The sequence below is a fragment of the Phyllobates terribilis genome, unplaced genomic scaffold, assembly GCF_046119375.1.
Source record: "Phyllobates terribilis strain yellow unplaced genomic scaffold, ASM4611937v1 Scaffold_108__1_contigs__length_5656254, whole genome shotgun sequence".
In the NCBI taxonomy this organism is placed as follows: domain Eukaryota; kingdom Metazoa; phylum Chordata; class Amphibia; order Anura; family Dendrobatidae; genus Phyllobates; species Phyllobates terribilis.
Genome location: NW_027362868.1, coordinates 189,516 through 209,467, shown reverse-complemented (window position 1 = coordinate 209,467; position 19,952 = coordinate 189,516). Strand labels below are relative to the sequence as shown.

The following is a 19,952-nucleotide window of genomic DNA, read 5'->3' as shown; positions in this document are numbered from 1 at the left end:
TGTGCGCAGGTATATAAAGGCTCAGAGCCTATTATGACACGCGCAGCCAGCGTTCCATTGCCACATTCCGTCTACTGCAGGCGGGATACCTGGATGGCTGAATGTCACTGAGAAGCTCACAGAGACCGCCATAAGCAACAGTTTAAAAGAATGCCACAGACTAATCAACCAAACTTTTTGGGTTGGTTTCTCTTTTATAGTCTGCAGGCATTAAATGAAAGAAGTCAGTGTTCCAGCAGAGGGAGACAACGTTTCAGAAAAGGCATTGTAGCAAACCAAAAAAGAAATTTTAAGCGCAGCAGAGTAACCAGCTCACATACCTGTTAGCTCAGGTGAGTTTAAAAGGCTGCTGTTGATAACAAGGGCATTTGCTAAATAGATGGTGTGTGTGCAACAATATACTGAAAGGTCAATTATATTGTGCAGCTTATCTCACCACCTGTAGTTATTTAGGTGAAAGCTCCAAAATGCTTGCCTAATATGTCTGTTTATCCAAAAGGAAGTATAGAGGGAGAGCTAGATAGATAGCATTGCATTACATTACATTACATGGCAATGCAATGCACAGTTGCTGAAGTTGAACCAAAATGAGCTTGTCATCTGGCTTCTGCAACTTTTAACATGAAAAATCCAATGAGGAGAAGAAAAGCAAAGCCAAAGAGTCCATCCCAAAATCCGACAAACAAGCAAAATGAACAAAAAGCATTGAATTCAATTCTTTCTGATTTTAGAAACTGCATTAAAGAAGGGGTGCACCGGTCCTGGAGATACTGCAATACCAGATCAATGCGTGGAGTGGACAGAGCAAGCTCTTTTTCCATCTCCCTGTTCTAAAAATCCATTTAATATATGGTCCCCAGATAGGGGACGTATCAGATATTAAACTGATAAGAACAGATACTACACTTGATCTTAGCCAAAAGGCCGAGAAGCGATAACCAGAATTGGTTTCCGACTACGGTGCCACCCAAGGATTCTGAAAAGTCTATTTGTGGAGATGGCCACCTGGACTCCCGTTAAGAAGACATGCTGTCAACCTCTAGATCCCTCACATGCCTGCACTTTTCGGCTTGCTGCTGCTGCAATCCACGCGTTTTAGATCTGCATAACTCCACCTCTTTTAGCACAGTACCCTCAACCCCCGGCTGTTCCCACCCGCCTCAACACCGTTGGAAGGGAGGAGAACCAATTAAGGCGGGGGGGGGGGTGGAACGAGCAGCTGTCTACCCTTAGCAGGAGGGTTGCTGATTAATTACCTCTCCTGCTGCTGCTGCTGCTGGCTGTCCAGCAGCAGACTGAAGGTGGCTGCTGCTGTGCGCAGGTATATAAAGGCTCAGAGCCTATTATGACACGCGCAGCCAGCGTTCCATTGCCACATTCCGTCTACTGCAGGCGGGATACCTGGATGGCTGAATGTCACTGAGAAGCTCACAGAGACCGCCATAAGCAACAGTTTAAAAGAATGCCACAGACTAATCAACCAAACTTTTTGGGTTGGTTTCTCTTTTATAGTCTGCAGGCATTAAATGAAAGAAGTCAATGTTCCAGCAGAGGGAGACAACGTTTCAGAAAAGGCATTGTAGCAAACCAAAAAAGAAATTTTAAGCGCAGCAGAGTAACCAGCTCACATACCTGTTAGCTCAGGTGAGTTTAAAAGGCTGCTGTTGATAACAAGGGCATTTGCTAAATAGATGGTGTGTGTGCAACAATATACTGAAAGGTCAATTATATTGTGCAGCTTATCTCACCACCTGTAGTTATTTAGGTGAAAGCTCCAAAATGCTTGCCTAATATGTCTGTTTATCCAAAAGGAAGTATAGAGGGAGAGCTAGATAGATAGCATTGCATTACATTACATTACATGGCAATGCAATGCACAGTTGCTGAAGTTGAACCAAAATGAGCTTGTCATCTGGCTTCTGCAACTTTTAACATGAAAAATCCAATGAGGAGAAGAAAAGCAAAGCCAAAGAGTCCATCCCAAAATCCGACAAACAAGCAAAATGAACAAAAAGCATTGAATTCAATTCTTTCTGATTTTAGAAACTGCATTAAAGAAGGGGTGCACCGGTCCTGGAGATACTGCAATACCAGGTCAATGCGTGGAGTGGACAGAGCAAGCTCTTTTTCCATCTCCCTGTTCTAAAAATCCATTTAATATATGGTCCCCAGATAGGGGACGTATCAGATATTAAACTGATAAGAACAGATACTACACTTGATCTTAGCCAAAAGGCCGAGAAGCGATAACCAGAATTGGTTTCCGACTACGGTGCCACCCAAGGATTCTGAAAAGTCCATTTGTGGAGATGGCCACCTGGACTCCCGTTAAGAAGACATGCTGTCAACCTCTAGATCCCTCACATGCCTGCACTTTTCGGCTTGCTGCTGCTGCAATCCACGCGTTTTAGATCTGCATAACTCCACCTCTTTTAGCACAGTACCCTCAACCCCCGGCTGTTCCCACCCGCCTCAACACCGTTGGAAGGGAGGAGAACCAATTAAGGCGGGGGGGGGGGGTGGAACGAGCAGCTGTCTACCCTTAGCAGGAGGGTTGCTGATTAATTACCTCTCCTGCTGCTGCTGCTGCTGGCTGTCCAGCAGCAGACTGAAGGTGGCTGCTGCTGTGCGCAGGTATATAAAGGCTCAGAGCCTATTATGACACGCGCAGCCAGCGTTCCATTGCCACATTCCGTCTACTGCAGGCGGGATACCTGGATGGCTGAATGTCACTGAGAAGCTCACAGAGACCGCCATAAGCAACAGTTTAAAAGAATGCCACAGACTAATCAACCAAACTTTTTGGGTTGGTTTCTCTTTTATAGTCTGCAGGCATTAAATGAAAGAAGTCAGTGTTCCAGCAGAGGGAGACAACGTTTCAGAAAAGGCATTGTAGCAAACCAAAAAAGAAATTTTAAGCGCAGCAGAGTAACCAGCTCACATACCTGTTAGCTCAGGTGAGTTTAAAAGGCTGCTGTTGATAACAAGGGCATTTGCTAAATAGATGGTGTGTGTGCAACAATATACTGAAAGGTCAATTATATTGTGCAGCTTATCTCACCACCTGTAGTTATTTAGGTGAAAGCTCCAAAATGCTTGCCTAATATGTCTGTTTATCCAAAAGGAAGTATAGAGGGAGAGCTAGATAGATAGCATTGCATTACATTACATTACATGGCAATGCAATGCACAGTTGCTGAAGTTGAACCAAAATGAGCTTGTCATCTGGCTTCTGCAACTTTTAACATGAAAAATCCAATGAGGAGAAGAAAAGCAAAGCCAAAGAGTCCATCCCAAAATCCGACAAACAAGCAAAATGAACAAAAAGCATTGAATTCAATTCTTTCTGATTTTAGAAACTGCATTAAAGAAGGGGTGCACCGGTCCTGGAGATACTGCAATACCAGGTCAATGCGTGGAGTGGACAGAGCAAGCTCTTTTTCCATCTCCCTGTTCTAAAAATCCATTTAATATATGGTCCCCAGATAGGGGACGTATCAGATATTAAACTGATAAGAACAGATACTACACTTGATCTTAGCCAAAAGGCCGAGAAGCGATAACCAGAATTGGTTTCCGACTACGGTGCCACCCAAGGATTCTGAAAAGTCCATTTGTGGAGATGGCCACCTGGACTCCCGTTAAGAAGACATGCTGTCAACCTCTAGATCCCTCACATGCCTGCACTTTTCGGCTTGCTGCTGCTGCAATCCACGCGTTTTAGATCTGCATAACTCCACCTCTTTTAGCACAGTACCCTCAACCCCCGGCTGTTCCCACCCGCCTCAACACCGTTGGAAGGGAGGAGAACCAATTAAGGCGGGGGGGGGGGTGGAACGAGCAGCTGTCTACCCTTAGCAGGAGGGTTGCTGATTAATTACCTCTCCTGCTGCTGCTGCTGGCTGTCCAGCAGCAGACTGAAGGTGGCTGCTGCTGTGCGCAGGTATATAAAGGCTCAGAGCCTATTATGACACGCGCAGCCAGCGTTCCATTGCCACATTCCGTCTACTGCAGGCGGGATACCTGGATGGCTGAATGTCACTGAGAAGCTCACAGAGACCGCCATAAGCAACAGTTTAAAAGAATGCCACAGACTAATCAACCAAACTTTTTGGGTTGGTTTCTCTTTTATAGTCTGCAGGCATTAAATGAAAGAAGTCAGTGTTCCAGCAGAGGGAGACAACGTTTCAGAAAAGGCATTGTAGCAAACCAAAAAATAAATTTTAAGCGCAGCAGAGTAACCAGCTCACATACCTGTTAGCTCAGGTGAGTTTAAAAGGCTGCTGTTGATAACAAGGGCATTTGCTAAATAGATGGTGTGTGTGCAACAATATACTGAAAGGTCAATTATATTGTGCAGCTTATCTCACCACCTGTAGTTATTTAGGTGAAAGGTCCAAAATGCTTGCCTAATATGTCTGTTTATCCAAAAGGAAGTATAGAGGGAGAGCTAGATAGATAGCATTGCATTACATTACATTACATGGCAATGCAATGCACAGTTGCTGAAGTTGAACCAAAATGAGCTTGTCATCTGGCTTCTGCAACTTTTAACATGAAAAATCCAATGAGGAGAAGAAAAGCAAAGCCAAAGAGTCCATCCCAAAATCCGACAAACAAGCAAAATGAACAAAAAGCATTGAATTCAATTCTTTCTGATTTTAGAAACTGCATTAAAGAAGGGGTGCACCGGTCCTGGAGATACTGCAATACCAGGTCAATGCGTGGAGTGGACAGAGCAAGCTCTTTTTCCATCTCCCTGTTCTAAAAATCCATTTAATATATGGTCCCCAGATAGGGGACGTATCAGATATTAAACTGATAAGAACAGATACTACACTTGATCTTAGCCAAAATGCCGAGAAGCGATAACCAGAATTGGTTTCCGACTACGGTGCCACCCAAGGATTCTGAAAAGTCCATTTGTGGAGATGGCCACCTGGACTCCCGTTAAGAAGACATGCTGTCAACCTCTAGATCCCTCACATGCCTGCACTTTTCGGCTTGCTGCTGCTGCAATCCACGCGTTTTAGATCTGCATAACTCCACCTCTTTTAGCACAGTACCCTCAACCCCCGGCTGTTCCCACCCGCCTCAACACCGTTGGAAGGGAGGAGAACCAATTAAGGCGGGGGGGGGGGTGGAACGAGCAGCTGTCTACCCTTAGCAGGAGGGTTGCTGATTAATTACCTCTCCTGCTGCTGCTGCTGCTGGCTGTCCAGCAGCAGACTGAAGGTGGCTGCTGCTGTGCGCAGGTATATAAAGGCTCAGAGCCTATTATGACACGCGCAGCCAGCGTTCCATTGCCACATTCCGTCTACTGCAGGCGGGATACCTGGATGGCTGAATGTCACTGAGAAGCTCACAGAGACCGCCATAAGCAACAGTTTAAAAGAATGCCACAGACTAATCAACCAAACTTTTTGGGTTGGTTTCTCTTTTATAGTCTGCAGGCATTAAATGAAAGAAGTCAGTGTTCCAGCAGAGGGAGACAACGTTTCAGAAAAGGCATTGTAGCAAACCAAAAAAGAAATTTTAAGCGCAGCAGAGTAACCAGCTCACATACCTGTTAGCTCAGGTGAGTTTAAAAGGCTGCTGTTGATAACAAGGGCATTTGCTAAATAGATGGTGTGTGTGCAACAATATACTGAAAGGTCAATTATATTGTGCAGCTTATCTCACCACCTGTAGTTATTTAGGTGAAAGGTCCAAAATGCTTGCCTAATATGTCTGTTTATCCAAAAGGAAGTATAGAGGGAGAGCTAGATAGATAGCATTGCATTACATTACATTACATGGCAATGCAATGCACAGTTGCTGAAGTTGAACCAAAATGAGCTTGTCATCTGGCTTCTGCAACTTTTAACATGAAAAATCCAATGAGGAGAAGAAAAGCAAAGCCAAAGAGTCCATCCCAAAATCCGACAAACAAGCAAAATGAACAAAAAGCATTGAATTCAATTCTTTCTGATTTTAGAAACTGCATTAAAGAAGGGGTGCACCGGTCCTGGAGATACTGCAATACCAGGTCAATGCGTGGAGTGGACAGAGCAAGCTCTTTTTCCATCTCCCTGTTCTAAAAATCCATTTAATATATGGTCCCCAGATAGGGGACGTATCAGATATTAAACTGATAAGAACAGATACTACACTTGATCTTAGCCAAAATGCCGAGAAGCGATAACCAGAATTGGTTTCCGACTACGGTGCCACCCAAGGATTCTGAAAAGTCCATTTGTGGAGATGGCCACCTGGACTCCCGTTAAGAAGACATGCTGTCAACCTCTAGATCCCTCACATGCCTGCACTTTTCGGCTTGCTGCTGCTGCAATCCACGCGTTTTAGATCTGCATAACTCCACCTCTTTTAGCACAGTACCCTCAACCCCCGGCTGTTCCCACCCGCCTCAACACCGTTGGAAGGGAGGAGAACCAATTAAGGCGGGGGGGGGGGGTGGAACGAGCAGCTGTCTACCCTTAGCAGGAGGGTTGCTGATTAATTACCTCTCCTGCTGCTGCTGCTGGCTGTCCAGCAGCAGACTGAAGGTGGCTGCTGCTGTGCGCAGGTATATAAAGGCTCAGAGCCTATTATGACACGCGCAGCCAGCGTTCCATTGCCACATTCCGTCTACTGCAGGCGGGATACCTGGATGGCTGAATGTCACTGAGAAGCTCACAGAGACCGCCATAAGCAACAGTTTAAAAGAATGCCACAGACTAATCAACCAAACTTTTTGGGTTGGTTTCTCTTTTATAGTCTGCAGGCATTAAATGAAAGAAGTCAGTGTTCCAGCAGAGGGAGACAACGTTTCAGAAAAGGCATTGTAGCAAACCAAAAAAGAAATTTTAAGCGCAGCAGAGTAACCAGCTCACATACCTGTTAGCTCAGGTGAGTTTAAAAGGCTACTGTTGATAACAAGGGCATTTGCTAAATAGATGGTGTGTGTGCAACAATATACTGAAAGGTCAATTATATTGTGCAGCTTATCTCACCACCTGTAGTTATTTAGGTGAAAGCTCCAAAATGCTTGCCTAATATGTCTGTTTATCCAAAAGGAAGTATAGAGGGAGAGCTAGATAGATAGCATTGCATTACATTACATTACATGGCAATGCAATGCACAGTTGCTGAAGTTGAACCAAAATGAGCTTGTCATCTGGCTTCTGCAACTTTTAACATGAAAAATCCAATGAGGAGAAGAAAAGCAAAGCCAAAGAGTCCATCCCAAAATCCGACAAACAAGCAAAATGAACAAAAAGCATTGAATTCAATTCTTTCTGATTTTAGAAACTGCATTAAAGAAGGGGTGCACCGGTCCTGGAGATACTGCAATACCAGGTCAATGCGTGGAGTGGACAGAGCAAGCTCTTTTTCCATCTCCCTGTTCTAAAAATCCATTTAATATATGGTCCCCAGATAGGGGACGTATCAGATATTAAACTGATAAGAACAGATACTACACTTGATCTTAGCCAAAAGGCCGAGAAGCGATAACCAGAATTGGTTTCCGACTACGGTGCCACCCAAGGATTCTGAAAAGTCCATTTGTGGAGATGGCCACCTGGACTCCCGTTAAGAAGACATGCTGTCAACCTCTAGATCCCTCACATGCCTGCACTTTTCGGCTTGCTGCTGCTGCAATCCACGCGTTTTAGATCTGCATAACTCCACCTCTTTTAGCACAGTACCCTCAACCCCCGGCTGTTCCCACCCGCCTCAACACCGTTGGAAGGGAGGAGAACCAATTAAGGCGGGGGGGGGGGTGGAACGAGCAGCTGTCTACCCTTAGCAGGAGGGTTGCTGATTAATTACCTCTCCTGCTGCTGCTGCTGCTGGCTGTCCAGCAGCAGACTGAAGGTGGCTGCTGCTGTGCGCAGGTATATAAAGGCTCAGAGCCTATTATGACACGCGCAGCCAGCGTTCCATTGCCACATTCCGTCTACTGCAGGCGGGATACCTGGATGGCTGAATGTCACTGAGAAGCTCACAGAGACCGCCATAAGCAACAGTTTAAAAGAATGCCACAGACTAATCAACCAAACTTTTTGGGTTGGTTTCTCTTTTATAGTCTGCAGGCATTAAATGAAAGAAGTCAGTGTTCCAGCAGAGGGAGACAACGTTTCAGAAAAGGCATTGTAGCAAACCAAAAAAGAAATTTTAAGCGCAGCAGAGTAACCAGCTCACATACCTGTTAGCTCAGGTGAGTTTAAAAGGCTGCTGTTGATAACAAGGGCATTTGCTAAATAGATGGTGTGTGTGCAACAATATACTGAAAGGTCAATTATATTGTGCAGCTTATCTCACCACCTGTAGTTATTTAGGTGAAAGCTCCAAAATGCTTGCCTAATATGTCTGTTTATCCAAAAGGAAGTATAGAGGGAGAGCTAGATAGATAGCATTGCATTACATTACATTACATGGCAATGCAATGCACAGTTGCTGAAGTTGAACCAAAATGAGCTTGTCATCTGGCTTCTGCAACTTTTAACATGAAAAATCCAATGAGGAGAAGAAAAGCAAAGCCAAAGAGTCCATCCCAAAATCCGACAAACAAGCAAAATGAACAAAAAGCATTGAATTCAATTCTTTCTGATTTTAGAAACTGCATTAAAGAAGGGGTGCACCGGTCCTGGAGATACTGCAATACCAGGTCAATGCGTGGAGTGGACAGAGCAAGCTCTTTTTCCATCTCCCTGTTCTAAAAATCCATTTAATATATGTTCCCCAGATAGGGGACGTATCAGATATTAAACTGATAAGAACAGATACTACACTTGATCTTAGCCAAAAGGCCGAGAAGCGATAACCAGAATTGGTTTCCGACTACGGTGCCACCCAAGGATTCTGAAAAGTCCATTTGTGGAGATGGCCACCTGGACTCCCGTTAAGAAGACATGCTGTCAACCTCTAGATCCCTCACATGCCTGCACTTTTCGGCTTGCTGCTGCTGCAATCCACGCGTTTTAGATCTGCATAACTCCACCTCTTTTAGCACAGTACCCTCAACCCCCGGCTGTTCCCACCCGCCTCAACACCGTTGGAAGGGAGGAGAACCAATTAAGGCGGGGGGGGGGGGTGGAACGAGCAGCTGTCTACCCTTAGCAGGAGGGTTGCTGATTAATTACCTCTCCTGCTGCTGCTGCTGCTGGCTGTCCAGCAGCAGACTGAAGGTGGCTGCTGCTGTGCGCAGGTATATAAAGGCTCAGAGCCTATTATGACACGCGCAGCCAGCGTTCCATTGCCACATTCCGTCTACTGCAGGCGGGATACCTGGATGGCTGAATGTCACTGAGAAGCTCACAGAGACCGCCATAAGCAACAGTTTAAAAGAATGCCACAGACTAATCAACCAAACTTTTTGGGTTGGTTTCTCTTTTATAGTCTGCAGGCATTAAATGAAAGAAGTCAGTGTTCCAGCAGAGGGAGACAACGTTTCAGAAAAGGCATTGTAGCAAACCAAAAAAGAAATTTTAAGCGCAGCAGAGTAACCAGCTCACATACCTGTTAGCTCAGGTGAGTTTAAAAGGCTGCTGTTGATAACAAGGGCATTTGCTAAATAGATGGTGTGTGTGCAACAATATACTGAAAGGTCAATTATATTGTGCAGCTTATCTCACCACCTGTAGTTATTTAGGTGAAAGCTCCAAAATGCTTGCCTAATATGTCTGTTTATCCAAAAGGAAGTATAGAGGGAGAGCTAGATAGATAGCATTGCATTACATTACATTACATGGCAATGCAATGCACAGTTGCTGAAGTTGAACCAAAATGAGCTTGTCATCTGGCTTCTGCAACTTTTAACATGAAAAATCCAATGAGGAGAAGAAAAGCAAAGCCAAAGAGTCCATCCCAAAATCCGACAAACAAGCAAAATGAACAAAAAGCATTGAATTCAATTCTTTCTGATTTTAGAAACTGCATTAAAGAAGGGGTGCACCGGTCCTGGAGATACTGCAATACCAGGTCAATGCGTGGAGTGGACAGAGCAAGCTCTTTTTCCATCTCCCTGTTCTAAAAATCCATTTAATATATGGTCCCCAGATAGGGGACGTATCAGATATTAAACTGATAAGAACAGATACTACACTTGATCTTAGCCAAAAGGCCGAGAAGCGATAACCAGAATTGGTTTCCGACTACGGTGCCACCCAAGGATTCTGAAAAGTCCATTTGTGGAGATGGCCACCTGGACTCCCGTTAAGAAGACATGCTGTCAACCTCTAGATCCCTCACATGCCTGCACTTTTCGGCTTGCTGCTGCTGCAATCCACGCGTTTTAGATCTGCATAACTCCACCTCCTTTAGCACAGTACCCTCAACCCCCGGCTGTTCCCACCCGCCTCAACACCGTTGGAAGGGAGGAGAACCAATTAAGGCGGGGGGGGGGGGTGGAACGAGCAGCTGTCTACCCTTAGCAGGAGGGTTGCTGATTAATTACCTCTCCTGCTGCTGCTGCTGCTGGCTGTCCAGCAGCAGACTGAAGGTGGCTGCTGCTGTGCGCAGGTATATAAAGGCTCAGAGCCTATTATGACACGCGCAGCCAGCGTTCCATTGCCACATTCCGTCTACTGCAGGCGGGATACCTGGATGGCTGAATGTCACTGAGAACTCACAGAGACCGCCATAAGCAACAGTTTAAAAGAATGCCACAGACTAATCAACCAAACTTTTTGGGTTGGTTTCTCTTTTATAGTCTGCAGGCATTAAATGAAAGAAGTCAGTGTTCCAGCAGAGGGAGACAACGTTTCAGAAAAGGCATTGTAGCAAACCAAAAAAGAAATTTTAAGCGCAGCAGAGTAACCAGCTCACATACCTGTTAGCTCAGGTGAGTTTAAAAGGCTGCTGTTGATAACAAGGGCATTTGCTAAATAGATGGTGTGTGTGCAACAATATACTGAAAGGTCAATTATATTGTGCAGCTTATCTCACCACCTGTAGTTATTTAGGTGAAAGCTCCAAAATGCTTGCCTAATATGTCTGTTTATCCAAAAGGAAGTATAGAGGGAGAGCTAGATAGATAGCATTGCATTACATTACATTACATGGCAATGCAATGCACAGTTGCTGAAGTTGAACCAAAATGAGCTTGTCATCTGGCTTCTGCAACTTTTAACATGAAAAATCCAATGAGGAGAAGAAAAGCAAAGCCAAAGAGTCCATCCCAAAATCCGACAAACAAGCAAAATGAACAAAAAGCATTGAATTCAATTCTTTCTGATTTTAGAAACTGCATTAAAGAAGGGGTGCACCGGTCCTGGAGATACTGCAATACCAGGTCAATGCGTGGAGTGGACAGAGCAAGCTCTTTTTCCATCTCCCTGTTCTAAAAATCCATTTAATATATGGTCCCCAGATAGGGGACATATCAGATATTAAACTGATAAGAACAGATACTACACTTGATCTTAGCCAAAAGGCCGAGAAGCGATAACCAGAATTGGTTTCCGACTACGGTGCCACCCAAGGATTCTGAAAAGTCCATTTGTGGAGATGGCCACCTGGACTCCCGTTAAGAAGACATGCTGTCAACCTCTAGATCCCTCACATGCCTGCACTTTTCGGCTTGCTGCTGCTGCAATCCACGCGTTTTAGATCTGCATAACTCCACCTCTTTTAGCACAGTACCCTCAACCCCCGGCTGTTCCCACCCGCCTCAACACCGTTGGAAGGGAGGAGAACCAATTAAGGCGGGGGGGGGGGTGGAACGAGCAGCTGTCTACCCTTAGCAGGAGGGTTGCTGATTAATTACCTCTCCTGCTGCTGCTGCTGCTGGCTGTCCAGCAGCAGACTGAAGGTGGCTGCTGCTGTGCGCAGGTATATAAAGGCTCAGAGCCTATTATGACACGCGCAGCCAGCGTTCCATTGCCACATTCCGTCTACTGCAGGCGGGATACCTGGATGGCTGAATGTCACTGAGAAGCTCACAGAGACCGCCATAAGCAACAGTTTAAAAGAATGCCACAGACTAATCAACCAAACTTTTTGGGTTGGTTTCTCTTTTATAGTCTGCAGGCATTAAATGAAAGAAGTCAGTGTTCCAGCAGAGGGAGACAACGTTTCAGAAAAGGCATTGTAGCAAACCAAAAAAGAAATTTTAAGCGCAGCAGAGTAACCAGCTCACATACCTGTTAGCTCAGGTGAGTTTAAAAGGCTGCTGTTGATAACAAGGGCATTTGCTAAATAGATGGTGTGTGTGCAACAATATACTGAAAGGTCAATTATATTGTGCAGCTTATCTCACCACCTGTAGTTATTTAGGTGAAAGCTCCAAAATGCTTGCCTAATATGTCTGTTTATCCAAAAGGAAGTATAGAGGGAGAGCTAGATAGATAGCATTGCATTACATTACATTACATGGCAATGCAATGCACAGTTGCTGAAGTTGAACCAAAATGAGCTTGTCATCTGGCTTCTGCAACTTTTAACATGAAAAATCCAATGAGGAGAAGAAAAGCAAAGCCAAAGAGTCCATCCCAAAATCCGACAAACAAGCAAAATGAACAAAAAGCATTGAATTCAATTCTTTCTGATTTTAGAAACTGCATTAAAGAAGGGGTGCACCGGTCCTGGAGATACTGCAATACCAGGTCAATGCGTGGAGTGGACAGAGCAAGCTCTTTTTCCATCTCCCTGTTCTAAAAATCCATTTAATATATGGTCCCCAGATAGGGGACGTATCAGATATTAAACTGATAAGAACAGATACTACACTTGATCTTAGCCAAAAGGCCGAGAAGCGATAACCAGAATTGGTTTCCGACTACGGTGCCACCCAAGGATTCTGAAAAGTCCATTTGTGGAGATGGCCACCTGGACTCCCGTTAAGAAGACATGCTGTCAACCTCTAGATCCCTCACATGCCTGCACTTTTCGGCTTGCTGCTGCTGCAATCCACGCGTTTTAGATCTGCATAACTCCACCTCTTTTAGCACAGTACCCTCAACCCCCGGCTGTTCCCACCCGCCTCAACACCGTTGGAAGGGAGGAGAACCAATTAAGGCGGGGGGGGGGGGGTGGAACGAGCAGCTGTCTACCCTTAGCAGGAGGGTTGCTGATTAATTACCTCTCCTGCTGCTGCTGCTGCTGGCTGTCCAGCAGCAGACTGAAGGTGGCTGCTGCTGTGCGCAGGTATATAAAGGCTCAGAGCCTATTATGACACGCGCAGCCAGCGTTCCATTGCCACATTCCGTCTACTGCAGGCGGGATACCTGGATGGCTGAATGTCACTGAGAAGCTCACAGAGACCGCCATAAGCAACAGTTTAAAAGAATGCCACAGACTAATCAACCAAACTTTTTGGGTTGGTTTCTCTTTTATAGTCTGTAGGCATTAAATGAAAGAAGTCAGTGTTCCAGCAGAGGGAGACAACGTTTCAGAAAAGGCATTGTAGCAAACCAAAAAAGAAATTTTAAGCGCAGCAGAGTAACCAGCTCACATACCTGTTAGCTCAGGTGAGTTTAAAAGGCTGCTGTTGATAACAAGGGCATTTGCTAAATAGATGGTGTGTGTGCAACAATATACTGAAAGGTCAATTATATTGTGCAGCTTATCTCACCACCTGTAGTTATTTAGGTGAAAGCTCCAAAATGCTTGCCTAATATGTCTGTTTATCCAAAAGGAAGTATAGAGGGAGAGCTAGATAGATAGCATTGCATTACATTACATTACATGGCAATGCAATGCACAGTTGCTGAAGTTGAACCAAAATGAGCTTGTCATCTGGCTTCTGCAACTTTTAACATGAAAAATCCAATGAGGAGAAGAAAAGCAAAGCCAAAGAGTCCATCCCAAAATCCGACAAACAAGCAAAATGAACAAAAAGCATTGAATTCAATTCTTTCTGATTTTAGAAACTGCATTAAAGAAGGGGTGCACCGGTCCTGGAGATACTGCAATACCAGGTCAATGCGTGGAGTGGACAGAGCAAGCTCTTTTTCCATCTCCCTGTTCTAAAAATCCATTTAATATATGGTCCCCAGATAGGGGACGTATCAGATATTAAACTGATAAGAACAGATACTACACTTGATCTTAGCCAAAAGGCCGAGAAGCGATAACCAGAATTGGTTTCCGACTACGGTGCCACCCAAGGATTCTGAAAAGTCCATTTGTGAAGATGGCCACCTGGACTCCCGTTAAGAAGACATGCTGTCAACCTCTAGATCCCTCACATGCCTGCACTTTTCGGCTTGCTGCTGCTGCAATCCACGCGTTTTAGATCTGCATAACTCCACCTCTTTTAGCACAGTACCCTCAACCCCCGGCTGTTCCCACCCGCCTCAACACCGTTGGAAGGGAGGAGAACCAATTAAGGCGGGGGGGGGGTGGAACGAGCAGCTGTCTACCCTTAGCAGGAGGGTTGCTGATTAATTACCTCTCCTGCTGCTGCTGCTGCTGGCTGTCCAGCAGCAGACTGAAGGTGGCTGCTGCTGTGCGCAGGTATATAAAGGCTCAGAGCCTATTATGACATGCGCAGCCAGCGTTCCATTGCCACATTCCGTCTACTGCAGGCGGGATACCTGGATGGCTGAATGTCACTGAGAAGCTCACAGAGACCGCCATAAGCAACAGTTTAAAAGAATGCCACAGACTAATCAACCAAACTTTTTGGGTTGGTTTCTCTTTTATAGTCTGCAGGCATTAAATGAAAGAAGTCAGTGTTCCAGCAGAGGGAGACAACGTTTCAGAAAAGGCATTGTAGCAAACCAAAAAAGAAATTTTAAGCGCAGCAGAGTAACCAGCTCACATACCTGTTAGCTCAGGTGAGTTTAAAAGGCTGCTGTTGATAACAAGGGCATTTGCTAAATAGATGGTGTGTGTGCAACAATATACTGAAAGGTCAATTATATTGTGCAGCTTATCTCACCACCTGTAGTTATTTAGGTGAAAGCTCCAAAATGCTTGCCTAATATGTCTGTTTATCCAAAAGGAAGTATAGAGGGAGAGCTAGATAGATAGCATTGCATTACATTACATTACATGGCAATGCAATGCACAGTTGCTGAAGTTGAACCAAAATGAGCTTGTCATCTGGCTTCTGCAACTTTTAACATGAAAAATCCAATGAGGAGAAGAAAAGCAAAGCCAAAGAGTCCATCCCAAAATCCGACAAACAAGCAAAATGAACAAAAAGCATTGAATTCAATTCTTTCTGATTTTAGAAACTGCATTAAAGAAGGGGTGCACCGGTCCTGGAGATACTGCAATACCAGGTCAATGCGTGGAGTGGACAGAGCAAGCTCTTTTTCCATCTCCCTGTTCTAAAAATCCATTTAATATATGGTCCCCAGATAGGGGACGTATCAGATATTAAACTGATAAGAACAGATACTACACTTGATCTTAGCCAAAAGGCCGAGAAGCGATAACCAGAATTGGTTTCCGACTACGGTGCCACCCAAGGATTCTGAAAAGTCCATTTGTGGAGATGGCCACCTGGACTCCCGTTAAGAAGACATGCTGTCAACCTCTAGATCCCTCACATGCCTGCACTTTTCGGCTTGCTGCTGCTGCAATCCACGCGTTTTAGATCTGCATAACTCCACCTCTTTTAGCACAGTACCCTCAACCCCCGGCTGTTCCCACCCGCCTCAACACCGTTGGAAGGGAGGAGAACCAATTAAGGCGGGGGGGGGGTGGAACGAGCAGCTGTCTACCCTTAGCAGGAGGGTTGCTGATTAATTACCTCTCCTGCTGCTGCTGCTGCTGGCTGTCCAGCAGCAGACTGAAGGTGGCTGCTGCTGTGCGCAGGTATATAAAGGCTCAGAGCCTATTATGACACGTGCAGCCAGCGTTCCATTGCCACATTCCGTCTACTGCAGGCGGGATACCTGGATGGCTGAATGTCACTGAGAAGCTCACAGAGACCGCCATAAGCAACAGTTTAAAAGAATGCCACAGACTAATCAACCAAACTTTTTGGGTTGGTTTCTCTTTTATAGTCTGCAGGCATTAAATGAAAGAAGTCAGTGTTCCAGCAGAGGGAGACAACGTTTCAGAAAAGGCATTGTAGCAAACCAAAAAAGAAATTTTAAGCGCAGCAGAGTAACCAGCTCACATACCTGTTAGCTCAGGTGAGTTTAAAAGGCTGCTGTTGATAACAAGGGCATTTGCTAAATAGATGGTGTGTGTGCAACAATATACTGAAAGGTCAATTATATTGTGCAGCTTATCTCACCACCTGTAGTTATTTAGGTGAAAGCTCCAAAATGCTTGCCTAATATGTCTGTTTATCCAAAAGGAAGTATAGAGGGAGAGCTAGATAGATAGCATTGCATTACATTACATTACATGGCAATGCAATGCACAGTTGCTGAAGTTGAACCAAAATGAGCTTGTCATCTGGCTTCTGCAACTTTTAACATGAAAAATCCAATGAGGAGAAGAAAAGCAAAGCCAAAGAGTCCATCCCAAAATCTGACAAACAAGCAAAATGAACAAAAAGCATTGAATTCAATTCTTTCTGATTTTAGAAACTGCATTAAAGAAGGGGTGCACCGGTCCTGGAGATACTGCAATACCAGGTCAATGCGTGGAGTGGACAGAGCAAGCTCTTTTTCCATCTCCCTGTTCTAAAAATCCATTTAATATATGGTCCCCAGATAGGGGACGTATCAGATATTAAACTGATAAGAACAGATACTACACTTGATCTTAGCCAAAAGGCCGAGAAGCGATAACCAGAATTGGTTTCCGACTACGGTGCCACCCAAGGATTCTGAAAAGTCCATTTGTGGAGATGGCCACCTGGACTCCCGTTAAGAAGACATGCTGTCAACCTCTAGATCCCTCACATGCCTGCACTTTTCGGCTTGCTGCTGCTGCAATCCACGCGTTTTAGATCTGCATAACTCCACCTCTTTTAGCACAGTACCCTCAACCCCCGGCTGTTCCCACCCGCCTCAACACCGTTGGAAGGGAGGAGAAGCAATTAAGGCGGGGGGGGTGTGGAACGAGCAGCTGTCTACCCTTAGCAGGAGGGTTGCTGATTAATTACCTCTCCTGCTGCTGCTGCTGCTGGCTGTCCAGCAGCAGACTGAAGGTGGCTGCTGCTGTGCGCAGGTATATAAAGGCTCAGAGCCTATTATGACACGCGCAGCCAGCGTTCCATTGCCACATTCCGTCTACTGCAGGCGGGATACCTGGATGGCTGAATGTCACTGAGAAGCTCACAGAGACCGCCATAAGCAACAGTTTAAAAGAATGCCACAGACTAATCAACCAAACTTTTTGGGTTGGTTTCTCTTTTATAGTCTGCAGGCATTAAATGAAAGAAGTCAGTGTTCCAGCAGAGGGAGACAACGTTTCAGAAAAGGCATTGTAGCAAACCAAAAAAGAAATTTTAAGCGCAGCAGAGTAACCAGCTCACATACCTGTTAGCTCAGGTGAGTTTAAAAGGCTGCTGTTGATAATAAGGGCATTTGCTAAATAGATGGTGTGTGTGCAACAATATACTGAAAGGTCAATTATATTGTGCAGCTTATCTCACCACCTGTAGTTATTTAGGTGAAAGCTCCAAAATGCTTGCCTAATATGTCTGTTTATCCAAAAGGAAGTATAGAGGGAGAGCTAGATAGATAGCATTGCATTACATTACATTACATGGCAATGCAATGCACAGTTGCTGAAGTTGAACCAAAATGAGCTTGTCATCTGGCTTCTGCAACTTTTAACATGAAAAATCCAATGAGGAGAAGAAAAGCAAAGCCAAAGAGTCCATCCCAAAATCTGACAAACAAGCAAAATGAACAAAAAGCATTGAATTCAATTCTTTCTGATTTTAGAAACTGCATTAAAGAAGGGGTGCACCGGTCCTGGAGATACTGCAATACCAGGTCAATGCGTGGAGTGGACAGAGCAAGCTCTTTTTCCATCTCCCTGTTCTAAAAATCCATTTAATATATGGTCCCCAGATAGGGGACGTATCAGATATTAAACTGATAAGAACAGATACTACACTTGATCTTAGCCAAAAGGCCGAGAAGCGATAACCAGAATTGGTTTCCGACTACGGTGCCACCCAAGGATTCTGAAAAGTCCATTTGTGGAGATGGCCACCTGGACTCCCGTTAAGAAGACATGCTGTCAACCTCTAGATCCCTCACATGCCTGCACTTTTCGGCTTGCTGCTGCTGCAATCCACGCGTTTTAGATCTGCATAACTCCACCTCTTTTAGCACAGTACCCTCAACCCCCGGCTGTTCCCACCCGCCTCAACACCGTTGGAAGGGAGGAGAAGCAATTAAGGCGGGGGGGGTGTGGAACGAGCAGCTGTCTACCCTTAGCAGGAGGGTTGCTGATTAATTACCTCTCCTGCTGCTGCTGCTGCTGGCTGTCCAGCAGCAGACTGAAGGTGGCTGCTGCTGTGCGCAGGTATATAAAGGCTCAGAGCCTATTATGACACGCGCAGCCAGCGTTCCATTGCCACATTCCGTCTACTGCAGGCGGGATACCTGGATGGCTGAATGTCACTGAGAAGCTCACAGAGACCGCCATAAGCAACAGTTTAAAAGAATGCCACAGACTAATCAACCAAACTTTTTGGGTTGGTTTCTCTTTTATAGTCTGCAGGCATTAAATGAAAGAAGTCAGTGTTCCAGCAGAGGGAGACAACGTTTCAGAAAAGGCATTGTAGCAAACCAAAAAAGAAATTTTAAGCGCAGCAGAGTAACCAGCTCACATACCTGTTAGCTCAGGTGAGTTTAAAAGGCTGCTGTTGATAATAAGGGCATTTGCTAAATAGATGGTGTGTGTGCAACAATATACTGAAAGGTCAATTATATTGTGCAGCTTATCTCACCACCTGTAGTTATTTAGGTGAAAGCTCCAAAATGCTTGCCTAATATGTCTGTTTATCCAAAAGGAAGTATAGAGGGAGAGCTAGATAGATAGCATTGCATTACATTACATTACATGGCAATGCAATGCACAGTTGCTGAAGTTGAACCAAAATGAGCTTGTCATCTGGCTTCTGCAACTTTTAACATGAAAAATCCAATGAGGAGAAGAAAAGCAAAGCCAAAGAGTCCATCCCAAAATCCGACAAACAAGCAAAATGAACAAAAAGCATTGAATTCAATTCTTTCTGATTTTAGAAACTGCATTAAAGAAGGGGTGCACCGGTCCTGGAGATACTGCAATACCAGGTCAATGCGTGGAGTGGACAGAGCAAGCTCTTTTTCCATCTCCCTGTTCTAAAAATCCATTTAATATATGGTCCCCAGATAGGGGACGTATCAGATATTAAACTGATAAGAACAGATACTACACTTGATCTTAGCCAAAAGGCCGAGAAGCGATAACCAGAATTGGTTTCCGACTACGGTGCCACCCAAGGATTCTGAAAAGTCCATTTGTGGAGATGGCCACCTGGACTCCCGTTAAGAAGACATGCTGTCAACCTCTAGATCCCTCACATGCCTGCACTTTTCGGCTTGCTGCTGCTGCAATCCACGCGTTTTAGATCTGCATAACTCCACCTCTTTTAGCACAGTACCCTCAACCCCCGGCTGTTCCCACCCGCCTCAACACCGTTGGAAGGGAGGAGAACCAATTAAGGCGGGGGGGGGGTGGAACGAGCAGCTGTCTACCCTTAGCAGGAGGGTTGCTGATTAATTACCTCTCCTGCTGCTGCTGCTGCTGGCTGTCCAGCAGCAGACTGAAGGTGGCTGCTGCTGTGCGCAGGTATATAAAGGCTCAGAGCCTATTATGACACGCGCAGCCAGCGTTCCATTGCCACATTCCGTCTACTGCAGGCGGGATACCTGGATGGCTGAATGTCACTGAGAAGCTCACAGAGACCGCCATAAGCAACAGTTTAAAAGAATGCCACAGACTAATCAACCAAACTTTTTGGGTTGGTTTCTCTTTTATAGTCTGCAGGCATTAAATGAAAGAAGTCAGTGTTCCAGCAGAGGGAGACAACGTTTCAGAAAAGGCATTGTAGCAAACCA

General features: G+C 45.1%; 15 non-coding genes across 15 annotated transcripts; all 15 read right to left on the bottom strand.

The window, feature by feature from the left end:
- Window positions 1–745: 745 nt before the first annotated feature.
- LOC141200426 (U2 spliceosomal RNA) lies at window positions 746–936 on the bottom strand. The gene has a single exon (XR_012272147.1). It is a non-coding gene; the product is annotated as a U2 spliceosomal RNA (small nuclear RNA).
- Window positions 937–2,057: 1,121 nt separating this feature from the next.
- LOC141199992 (U2 spliceosomal RNA) lies at window positions 2,058–2,248 on the bottom strand. The gene has a single exon (XR_012271729.1). It is a non-coding gene; the product is annotated as a U2 spliceosomal RNA (small nuclear RNA).
- A 1,122-nt stretch (window positions 2,249–3,370) lies between these two features.
- On the bottom strand, window positions 3,371–3,561 carry LOC141199980 (U2 spliceosomal RNA). Its single transcript, XR_012271718.1, has one exon. It is a non-coding gene; the product is annotated as a U2 spliceosomal RNA (small nuclear RNA).
- Window positions 3,562–4,679: 1,118 nt separating this feature from the next.
- Window positions 4,680–4,870, bottom strand: LOC141200681 (U2 spliceosomal RNA). Its single transcript, XR_012272394.1, has one exon. It is a non-coding gene; the product is annotated as a U2 spliceosomal RNA (small nuclear RNA).
- A 1,121-nt stretch (window positions 4,871–5,991) lies between these two features.
- On the bottom strand, window positions 5,992–6,182 carry LOC141200680 (U2 spliceosomal RNA). The gene has a single exon (XR_012272393.1). It is a non-coding gene; the product is annotated as a U2 spliceosomal RNA (small nuclear RNA).
- A 1,119-nt stretch (window positions 6,183–7,301) lies between these two features.
- LOC141199968 (U2 spliceosomal RNA) lies at window positions 7,302–7,492 on the bottom strand. Its single transcript, XR_012271707.1, has one exon. It is a non-coding gene; the product is annotated as a U2 spliceosomal RNA (small nuclear RNA).
- Window positions 7,493–8,613: 1,121 nt separating this feature from the next.
- On the bottom strand, window positions 8,614–8,804 carry LOC141200504 (U2 spliceosomal RNA). Its single transcript, XR_012272224.1, has one exon. It is a non-coding gene; the product is annotated as a U2 spliceosomal RNA (small nuclear RNA).
- Window positions 8,805–9,926: 1,122 nt separating this feature from the next.
- LOC141199956 (U2 spliceosomal RNA) lies at window positions 9,927–10,117 on the bottom strand. Its single transcript, XR_012271695.1, has one exon. It is a non-coding gene; the product is annotated as a U2 spliceosomal RNA (small nuclear RNA).
- Window positions 10,118–11,238: 1,121 nt separating this feature from the next.
- LOC141201167 (U2 spliceosomal RNA) lies at window positions 11,239–11,429 on the bottom strand. Its single transcript, XR_012272736.1, has one exon. It is a non-coding gene; the product is annotated as a U2 spliceosomal RNA (small nuclear RNA).
- A 1,121-nt stretch (window positions 11,430–12,550) lies between these two features.
- On the bottom strand, window positions 12,551–12,741 carry LOC141199945 (U2 spliceosomal RNA). The gene has a single exon (XR_012271684.1). It is a non-coding gene; the product is annotated as a U2 spliceosomal RNA (small nuclear RNA).
- Window positions 12,742–13,864: 1,123 nt separating this feature from the next.
- Window positions 13,865–14,055, bottom strand: LOC141199934 (U2 spliceosomal RNA). Its single transcript, XR_012271673.1, has one exon. It is a non-coding gene; the product is annotated as a U2 spliceosomal RNA (small nuclear RNA).
- A 1,120-nt stretch (window positions 14,056–15,175) lies between these two features.
- Window positions 15,176–15,366, bottom strand: LOC141199923 (U2 spliceosomal RNA). The gene has a single exon (XR_012271662.1). It is a non-coding gene; the product is annotated as a U2 spliceosomal RNA (small nuclear RNA).
- A 1,120-nt stretch (window positions 15,367–16,486) lies between these two features.
- LOC141199910 (U2 spliceosomal RNA) lies at window positions 16,487–16,677 on the bottom strand. Its single transcript, XR_012271651.1, has one exon. It is a non-coding gene; the product is annotated as a U2 spliceosomal RNA (small nuclear RNA).
- Window positions 16,678–17,797: 1,120 nt separating this feature from the next.
- LOC141199899 (U2 spliceosomal RNA) lies at window positions 17,798–17,988 on the bottom strand. The gene has a single exon (XR_012271640.1). It is a non-coding gene; the product is annotated as a U2 spliceosomal RNA (small nuclear RNA).
- A 1,120-nt stretch (window positions 17,989–19,108) lies between these two features.
- LOC141199887 (U2 spliceosomal RNA) lies at window positions 19,109–19,299 on the bottom strand. The gene has a single exon (XR_012271629.1). It is a non-coding gene; the product is annotated as a U2 spliceosomal RNA (small nuclear RNA).
- Between the last annotated feature and the right edge of the window lie 653 nt (window positions 19,300–19,952).